The sequence below is a fragment of the Xyrauchen texanus genome, chromosome 1 (assembly GCF_025860055.1).
Source record: "Xyrauchen texanus isolate HMW12.3.18 chromosome 1, RBS_HiC_50CHRs, whole genome shotgun sequence".
Lineage (NCBI taxonomy): Eukaryota > Metazoa > Chordata > Actinopteri > Cypriniformes > Catostomidae > Xyrauchen > Xyrauchen texanus.
Genome location: NC_068276.1, coordinates 35,861,293 through 35,871,654, shown reverse-complemented (window position 1 = coordinate 35,871,654; position 10,362 = coordinate 35,861,293).

Genomic DNA, 10,362 nt, shown 5'->3' with positions numbered 1-10,362 from the left:
CTGCTGATTATCATGGTAGCCCCCTGTCAGGCGGACCCGCGTCTCCCTTGGGCAGTCCCCGCTTGTACAGCTCCTCCCTCATTAGACAGGACCTACCACCACGCCACTTCCATGTGTGATGTAAAAGGCCCATGTGATGTATTTGCCACATATTCACCAAAGAATAGGACTGGAAAAGAACACTTTTCCTGATGCATGTTATAGCTAGATGGCCACAGCCACATCTAACACTCTATGAGGTGAAAAATAGAGAGAGAAAGGCCACGGCTAGCTCCCATGCTTGTCACATCGCTTGTTCCCACCCCTCAAGGAAAATCCTTGAACGGATGCCGGGAACATAATAAAACAATATAACATCTTAATTGGAGTTTGGGGAAGGTTACGTGCAGTCTGATGCCCATGCTCCTTGGACACGCAACAGCTTGCTTACACCAGCACCAGCAGATCATGTAACACGGTTCAGTATAAGTGGCTTTATTTAACGGGACACCTAGTGTCACTACAATCGACACAACTTCGAGTGAGTGACAGATGGGGAACGTCTAGGTTACTATTGTAAACCCTGTACCCTGATGGAGGGAATGAGACGTTGTGTCCCCATTGTCACAACACTATACCAAGCTACTGTAACTGCGAACCTTATTCTCGGCTCCTCAGTGCAGAACCTGACTGAACAGATGCCCGATTCTCCGTCTTTATACCCGTATGTCCGGGGGCGGGACATGCAAATTCTGTTTGCCAATTTTTCATTGGCTTTTTCTCAAATTCAGAGGTAACCAAGTCTCTTGAAATAAGCCTCTAGTGTCACTACAATCGACACAACGTCTTGTTACCTCATCAGGGAACGGGGGTTACAATAATAACCTAGATGTTTGTTGAAGACATCGCCTGGAGCGGACTCTGGCGTGGCTGTGACATGGCCTGGAGCGGACTCTGGCGTGGCTGTGACATGGCCTGGAGCGGACTCTGGCGTGGCTGTGACATGGCCTGGAGCGGACTCTGGCGTGGCTGTGACATGGCCTGGAGCGGACTCTGGCATGGCTGTGACATGGCCTGGAGCGGACTCTGGTGTGGCTGTGACATGGCCTGGAGCGGACTCTGGCGTGGCTGTGATATGGCCTGGAGCGGACTCTAGCATGGCTGTGACAAGGCCTGGAGCGGAATCTGGCATGGCTATGACATGGCCTGGAGTGGACTCTAGCATAGTCAGAGACTCTGGAATGACCTCTGTGGTCGAGGGCAAGGACTGAGACTCGGAAACGACCTCCATGGTCGTGAACATGGGCAGAGACTTGGAAACGACCTCCGTGGTCATGTACATGAGCGGAGACTTGGAAACGACCTCTGTGGTCGTGAACATGAGCGGAGTCTTGGGAGCGACCTCTGTGGTCGTGGGCATGAATAGAGTCTCGGGAACAACTTCTGTAGTTGTGGGTGTGAACAGAGTTTTGGGAGCGACCTCTGTGGTCGTGGGCATGGACAGGATCTCGGGAACGTTCACTGTGGTCATGAGCACAGGCTGAGACTCAGAGACAAAATCCCTTCTCCTCCTCCTCCGTAAGGCCGAAGTTGGCAGTGCAGGCTCTGGGACAGACGAGGCTGGCAACATTGGCTTGTTGGCTGTGGCAGACATGGGCATTGGCTATGACGTGGGATGCTGGCTTGAAGGCCATGACATGAAACTCTGGCTTGGTGGTGGCCATGTCCTGGAACTCTGGTACGGCGGCGGCTATGTCGAGGAACCCTGGTTTGGCGGCGGCCATGTCATAGAACTCTGGTTCGGTATCCGCCTCCCCTTACAGAGGCTCAGCTGAACTGCTGGGTCCATTGTGAGGTTGAGTATTCTGTAACGTTCTTGTCAGGCAATGGCACAGGAGCAGATGATAATGTGATGACGGACCCAAGTGCAGTGTATTTACAAAAGTGATATCCCAAAACTTTAAACGTGAACAAAACATAAACATGAACTTGACTAAATATGGCTTGACTATGAAACAACATTACACCAACAATACTCGACAATGGACAATGGCTGGTATGATATGCTGGTGTAGCGTATATATGTTGATCCGAAGGTAACAGCAGCCATTAGAGAGAGGGTGGACCAGTATTATTTTAATGTGTATATGCAAAAGTACCTGTCTTTCTCCAAAAGGTTGTAATGATTGATGCAGGATAATGTAAGTTGTAAAATTTTTTGAGAGCTCTTATGGGCAATTTTAATGTTTCATTGAATGATTTAGATTATTAAAAAGTATGTTCTTCAAAAGTTATACAGTAATTGTACTTTATATATTGCAATGAACAGAATTTTATTTTTTTTCCCCACAGATTTATTTTTCAGTGACAAAAATAATTAATAAGCATTTCAAATAAAAAAAACATTTTAAATACAATTTATATCTCATTGTGACTGTATAAAATAAGGTTTGAAAATAATTTATTTTACTAGACATTAAAGAGAGTTAATGAAAACAGTAAATGAAAAACACATTGAATGGCTACATAAATATGTATCAAATCTCTGGCTCAGTGAGGTTAACACAGGTTAACAGGTTCTTTGGTCCATGCCTTGACCAGTGGCTTGTTTTGATAGTTAGTTAGATGGCAGGCTACCGCAAAAAGCTGGTTGATACTGCCAGCAATGGTCAGAGGGATAACAGTGTCGAACAGTTTGTTCTCTTTGATGCGCCTAATTGTTCTCTCTACATGTATCAGGGCATTAGGTCATTGATTATGAATCCCTTTGTCCACCTTTACAGCCATATCTTTATTCAAGAGGAATAATGCCAGATTGCCTGAACAACCCGGCAGAGCCGTGGAAGACTCTGAGGGCGAAGCAGAACCCGGCAGAGCCGTGGAAGACTCTGAGGGCGGAGCAGAGGTCAGTAGAGCTGTGGAAGGCTCTGAGGGCGGAGCAGAGGTCGGTAGAGCTGTGGAAGTCTCTGAGGGAACCTCTGCGGTCTTGAGCACAAGATGAGACTGGGGAGAAGGGGCCCTCTTCCTTCTCTTACGTCTTCGGCCAACAGGGGACGTGGCCATGGGGACGGTTGAGGCTACAGGCGCTGGCTCTGGGGCGGTCGAGGCTACAGGCGCTGGATCGCTGACCGTGGCGGACATGGGCGCTGGCTCGCCGGCCGTGGCGGGCATGGGTGCTGGCTCGTTGGCCGTGGCGGGCATGGGCACTGGCTCTCTGGCCGTGGCGGGCATGGGCGCTGGCTCTCTGGCCGTGACAGGCTTCGGGACTGGGGCCGTGACAGGCTTCGGGGCTGGGGCCGTGTCTGGCTTCGGGGCTGGGGCCGTGTCTGGCTTCGGGACGGGGGCCGTGTCTGGCTTCGGGACGGGGGCCGTGACAGGCTTCGGGACGGGGGCCGTGACAGGCCTCGGGACTGGGGCCGTGACAGGCCTCGGGACTGGGGCCGTGGTATGGAGCGCTGGTTCAGTGTCTGCCTCCCCCACAGTAAACGAGGAACCAGCGTACAGTAGGGCGAGGTCAATAAATTGAGCCAGGTTGAGAGAGCAGCGACCACCAAGCATGAATGATGAGGCTGGCTCATTCAGTCCAAATTGAAAAATGTCTTTTAGAGCCACCTCATCAAAATTCACCTGGTTAGCCAGGGCACAAAAATCAACAACAAAAGCCTCAATGGGTTGGTTCCCCTGATGAAGAACCAAGAGCTGGGCCACTGGGTCCATAACATGAAGGGTAGGGTCTCTCGTACTATATACGCTGTCCTGCATCAAAACCCCTAGGCGAGCATCCGACGAACCGTCAAACCGCTCGGGGGTTTGAAAGCTCGCGGCGCTGGGAAATACAGTGGGAACATCAATGGACACAGGGACAGGCGCAGGCGTAACAGGTAAAAACTGATTAGAAATCGCACGTACCGTCTGCAGGATCTCCTGTATCTGCTGTCCCTGAGCCGCGATAGTTTGATCGTGTTGGCCGACCGTAGATCCCTGGGCGGAAAGTGCCGTGTAGATCCGCTCTAATGAGCTGCGGATATCCTCAGCGGTTTCCATTGTGACTGTCTACGGTGAGGTTGGTTATTCTGTAGCGAACACAAGTTGAGACAGTCACAATGTCGGGGAAAAACTGCTTTATTAAATAAAAGCAGGCAACAGTACAAAACAAGGGCAAATCCAGTGAAGAGTAGTCAAGGGGAGCGTGACATCGAATCCGGGGAATCGGAGAAATAAAAGGGGCAAATCCAAAGAGAGAGGTCGTGGAAAGCGTAGGGTCAAAGCCGGGGTAATCAGAAACAGCGAGACGGGACTAGAGGGAGCAAAAGACAGGGGAACAAGGGGAGCTGGCAAGCTAAGGGGTAAACGAGAGGAGTTTCAGAACTAGACGAGACTAGCGGGGGGCAAAGAGACGGGAAACTAAATAAATAACCAACCCCCGTGAAACGGATGTGCTGTGGTATTTATAGGGGAAGGTGCAGGTGTAAACAATTAAAGGTGATGAGACGAGTGCAGGTGAAACGATTAAAGGGGTGATTGAGACGAGTGCAGGTGGTCATAATGTTCTGGCCATAGGAGCGTGCATGTGAGCCCGAGGAGAGAGACCTGCTAACGAGCAGGAGATCTCGAAGGAGCAAAACGAGCGTGAGAGCTTGAGGGAGCAAAACGAGCGTGAGCTCGAGGGGGGCGGAACGAGCGTGCAAGCTCGAGGGGGCGGAACGAGCGTGCAAGCTTGAGGAGTGAGTGTGTGTGCGACAAAGCGGGGATGGGGCAGAGGAGCGGGGTTCATGACAATCACATGACAAACCTGCTTTATCATGTTGTCTTAGAAAACATTGTTATCTAATCAGTGTGTCTCATCATAAGAAACTGACACTGTTGACATTATATTTTGGAGAGCAGTGGAAAGGATGCTGATTTTGGCCTTGGTTTAAGACATTCTGACTGAACTGCTGTGGCCTGGTTCTGTCATGTTTGTGACCAAGATGACATTTGGCCTGTTGGCCCTGCTGCTGGTTACAGCTGAAGGGAATGTAAAACACACACATTCATGCGCGTGCACACACACATGCATACTTAAACATAAACACAATTAAATAATGAATTTGCAGTTGATACATGCAAAACATTGCTTCTACTTCTCTGTTACCAATTAATGCAAAAAGACAAGTTTGACTTGAGTTAATGTTTTGATATTTATTTTCCTTGTCTGTGTTGTGTGTGGTGTTCAGACATACTTCACATGCAACCTGGTAAGTCAAATACCGCACCTCAGAATATGCATGATAATGTCAAAGGCTTTGAGATGAATCATAAACCAATTAAAATCAAATTTACAGTTTATATATGATTAATTGATTGATGAAGTATTTCATTTTTGAATAAGTTGACGTGTGTATTTTTTTTAGTTGTTGAGGCGACTTCTACTGAACTGTATGTACACTTCACCTGCTCACCAATATACATAAATACATCACATGTACACACAAACCTAAAAATAGAAACAACTTAAGAATACCATGTTACAATATTTCTTTACTAAAAGGTCTCAAATAAGCAGTAATTGATGGATGTATTTAGTGACACTTTTTTATTTCTGTGTTAGTTCCTGATGAGCACAAGCTGATGGATGATATTACAAGATAAATCAAATTGTAAAATACTTTTTCAGGAAAATAATAAAAAAAATGATCATCAAGAATATGATTTTTTCCCTAATATCAAAAGTCTAACTAGAAAAAAAAGAAATTATGATCCAACGTGAATTTACTTGATATAAAAATATGAATGTAACATTCTTATGAATCTCTCTCTCTCTCTCACACACACTAACACACACACACACACACACACTCACACACGCTAATTGGTGAGATATCAGACTATGATTTTCCATCTGAGAGCATTTAATATTTATTCACCATTTTCTTGTGTTTATACAGAACCTTATTGATTGTAACGCAGGGAAGAAATCAAGAGAGATGGATCTAGGTGCAGCGAAGGATTTTAATGAAAAAAAATTAACAAATACAAATAACCAGGAGCAAAATAAAACATCCACGAGGGGAGACAAAAACATAGACAGGAGAAAACATCCACGAAGGGCAAAACATCCACAAAGGGCACGGGCAAAACACAGTAGGTCAGGATACATTCAAGTACATACATACAACAACTGACCAAGAACAAGCAACCAACAGGGCATAATATACAAAAAGACTAATGAGTAGATGAAACACAGGAGAAGACAATGGAAGACAGCTGGCAGTGATGAGGGCAGGGAATTATGGGAAGTGTAGTCCATGGGGAACAGATGACAGAGGCAAAACACAGGGCAGACAACAGTGAATCGTGACATAGTGGAAGGCGGAGCCATGGAGGACTCCGGGGCAGAGCCGTGGTAGGAGGAGCCGTGGAAGGATCAGGAGACGGAGCCGTGGAAGGCGGAGCCATGGAAGGCTCAGGAGACGGAGCCGTGGAAGGCGGAGCCATGGAAGGCTCAGGAGGACTAGTCAAATAAAACATCCACGAGGAGAGACAAAAACATAGACAGGAGAAAACATCCACGAAGGGCAAAACATCCACGAAGGGCACGGGCAAAACACAGTAGGTCAGGATACATTCAAGTGCATACATACAACAACTGACCAAGAACAAGCAACCAACAGGGCATAATATACAAAAAGACTAATGAGTAGACGAAACACAGGTGAGGACAGTGGAAGACGGTGGTGGTGTAGTGGGCTAAAGCACATAACTGTTAATCAGAAGGATGCTGGTTCGATCCCCACAGCCACCATCATTGTGTCCTTGAGTAAGGCACTTAACTCCAGGTTGCTCCGGGGGGGGTTGTCCCTGTAATAAGTGCACTGTAAGTCGCTTTGGATAAAAGCGTCTGCCAAATGCATAAATGTAAATGTAAGACAGCTGGCAGTGATGAGGGCAGGGAATTATGGGAAGTGTAGTCCATGGGGAACAGATGACAGAGGCAATACACAGGGCAGACAACAGTGAATCGTGACATTGGTGCTGATGGCTGTTGTCTGTAGATTGGTTTGCCATTTTCAAGCTTTCTACAAACTGCAAATGGATTTAGAACTCTTCAGCTTAAGTTACAAGAGTGATCATATCAATACTATTCTGTATATTTAAAAGGGTTGTTATAAAAAAAAATACACTGTTGTGTTTTGCTATATAGGTTGGGTGTCATAATTGTTTCAGCGTGGTGGTACTTTGTTGGTTGTTTAGATCCTGAGAAAAGGATAGTTCTAAAGGTTTAGGTTCAATTCATGTCACGGAATGTTTATGTCTGACAATTCAGCTATATGATTTGACTGTAAAATGAGTTTCTGTGTGTTGCAAAAAGAAAGTTACTGTTCCCTCTCTCCTGGCAGAGGGTGTGAAACAAATGCATGCGGGGGATGCGCAAGGCGGTATGTGGCTGACTGCTGGTCTCTTAGCAACAGCACACGTACAGGAGAGATGAATCCTCTCTTCTAAGTGATATATCTTACATTTACTGATGTGATGATACCATCTTTACAAAAAGATACAATGTTGATAGTAAAAAAGGAATTTCCTTGTCTGAACTCACATCACTTAAAGGCTACATATCAACCTGAATAAAACCTAATTCAAAGACTGTGAACAACACCTGTGACGTTTCATCAAAGATTAAAAACAGATCTTGACCCTCAGCAGTGGCCACTCCACATTCGAGTGATGCTGTAACAGTAAAAGTTCTTGATCTCTGCATTGATACTGATGTTCTTAATGAGCATGCTGGTGAAGGGGACTTTTTACTATGCCAACATTATTTTCCACATCCATCTTATAATGATTGAATAATTATTCTTACTATAAACAAGAATGATATAAAATCTGAGTACAATGTAGCTTTAATTTGCAGAGGTATTAATATAATGAACAAATAAATGTTAAAACTTTTTTCGGGTCCTTGAATAACAATAACACGGTGGACATTCTGATGCCCTCCTAGGGTAAGATGGTGTGCCCCCAGTTGGTGCCCTACGCAGACTGCGTAGTATGCGGATAGGGAGCAGCGGTACTGTTTTCAATTATCCTCTGTCTTTATCAGCTCCTCCTAGACAACAGTGTCGTTCATCCAGTACTGTCTCCCTTAAAATCACATTAAACAACAATGGAAATGACCCTTGTTCATCAGTTTCTTCTCTATAGTCACTCACTAATCATAACACTTTGATCCATATTGACTTTACTTTTAAAAATAGAAACAGTCCAAGAGTACACATAGAAGTGTAGTGAAAGAGCCATTTCTATCAAGGAAGAATAATGATCATTATCATATTTAAATCAAGTGTGGTATGAATTTGTGACTGTGCCCCATTAAACAGAACTGACAGTCTGGTGCTCTATATGACAGTGTATTTTAGTTTCCTGTTCTGCCACTTTGGTGTTTTCTGCTCTTTTGCGCCCTATACTTTTGCATTCTGGTGTTTTACTATATATTCATTTCTATTATTATAGTCTGTTGTTCTATAGGACAGTTATTTTTCTGTAGCTGCTCAGATGAGTCTTCAGTGGTATGAGTTATGGGAATGCCGCTGTCCATGGTGCTACTTATGGTATGAGTTCATTGGAAAACACAACATGATGACAGACCCGAATGCAGGCAATGAGCGCGATGAGGAGTTTTTTCAAAATATCGGCAATGCAAGAAAACCGCATATACACGAGACTTGAACTCGTCGGGCTATTCTCTGCTGTTTCCATCAAAGCATAAACAGTCATGCACACGACACTAATGCACATTGTATAAGCAAGAACACAGGTAAAGTTGTTAACATGCAGCAATTGGGGAAAAGGGCAAAATCTACATATGCCATTCGAATAATGCTTACACTGTCTATGACCTCACCTTGATAAAATGACACCATCAAGGCATTTACATGACCTTACACATTGTCGGCCCATTGAGCATAACCGTTGTAGAATTGTAGGCCTACATGTAAACTCACGCAGTGTTTGCACATTTAGATCAAAATTGTTTCATTTTTAAATAGGCTATTAATAGGCAAACTTGACTAAAAATAAAACAATTAGTAAAACATTTACCCTGGCAGACAGGGAAAATATCACACGTCTTCACATCAGATGTGGCGCAAACACTCAATTGCACTGCTTGAGTGATAAACCAAAGAGGTGAGGAAGATAGAAAGGGGAATTGAAAAGAGAGGGGGAGATGGGATGAGAAGTTGGAAGATCTAATAGGCTATACATTAAGCTTGAGGACAAATATTTAGTGTATTTATTTCTGTCTCTCTCTCTCTCTTAAGGAGTTATTCTGAAGAGATTGAGAGAAAATGAGTGGTGTCATAGAGAAGACGGTGGGAAACTGGAGCTCAGGAAATTTGTTCCATCTAATCCCCGTAACTGGAGAGATCTGTCAAGGAATATTCCTTCTCTGTCAATCTCTCACTTCTTCATGTGCACACACAAATGCATGGACATTTCTTATCTGCTGTCATGAGGCATGAGGTTTGGTTCCTCTGGTTCCAGAGCAACTTGCCAAGGTCTGAGTGTGAAATTGAAAGGATGTATTACTGATTTCATGTTTCTCAGTTAACTTCCTCTGGCTGTTATGCTCATGTTAATAACCTAACCAACAGTTCATGTTTACTTCTTTACTGAACTTTCTTGCGTTTCCTGAACAAAAACGTGGTATATGACACGTTTTGTGATTTGCACACTGTTTTTCCAGTGAGCAGTTGTAAATTACGTTATTTTTATTCTATTATTTTGTTAAAACAAGGCTACGTCAGCTTCATCTCCTCATTATGTTATTATTTATTGTGATGTCATTTAATGAATGAGAAATTAATAAATCAATAAATCTTTTTCATCTTTTTTGAAAAACAAAACTATTTTGTTCTTCAGTTTATTCATTATTACATTATCTCTATCTTTTTAATTCAGTTTATTTGTAGTTCATTTAAAAAACACTGTGATAAAATAAGCCTATACTTTGTGCAACTTTGTTATCCTACATTTAATTGGCAACGCCTAGGTAGATATCTACTTAATCACTCTTATAAACCTGATATGGGAGAAGGAAAACAAGGCTGTGGGAGATAGACTTCCTAAGGGATAGTCTCTTTAATGCATGCACTGTAGCCTATAAAGCTATTAGCTGTTAGATCTTATCTAATTTTCACAACTTTCTCAACTTTTCTGGAGTTTTTTGTCAACTGAAATTTTTTGCGGAGATGTGTTTGCAATGTTTCATCAGCTGAACGATTAACACCACTTAAAACAACAGTACAAACAATTTAACAGATAGTAAGTCATCCCTCACAGCCTCATTTAATTCCCTTTAAATATCAAATATAGTGTTACTGCCAAAAAGTTATTTAGATA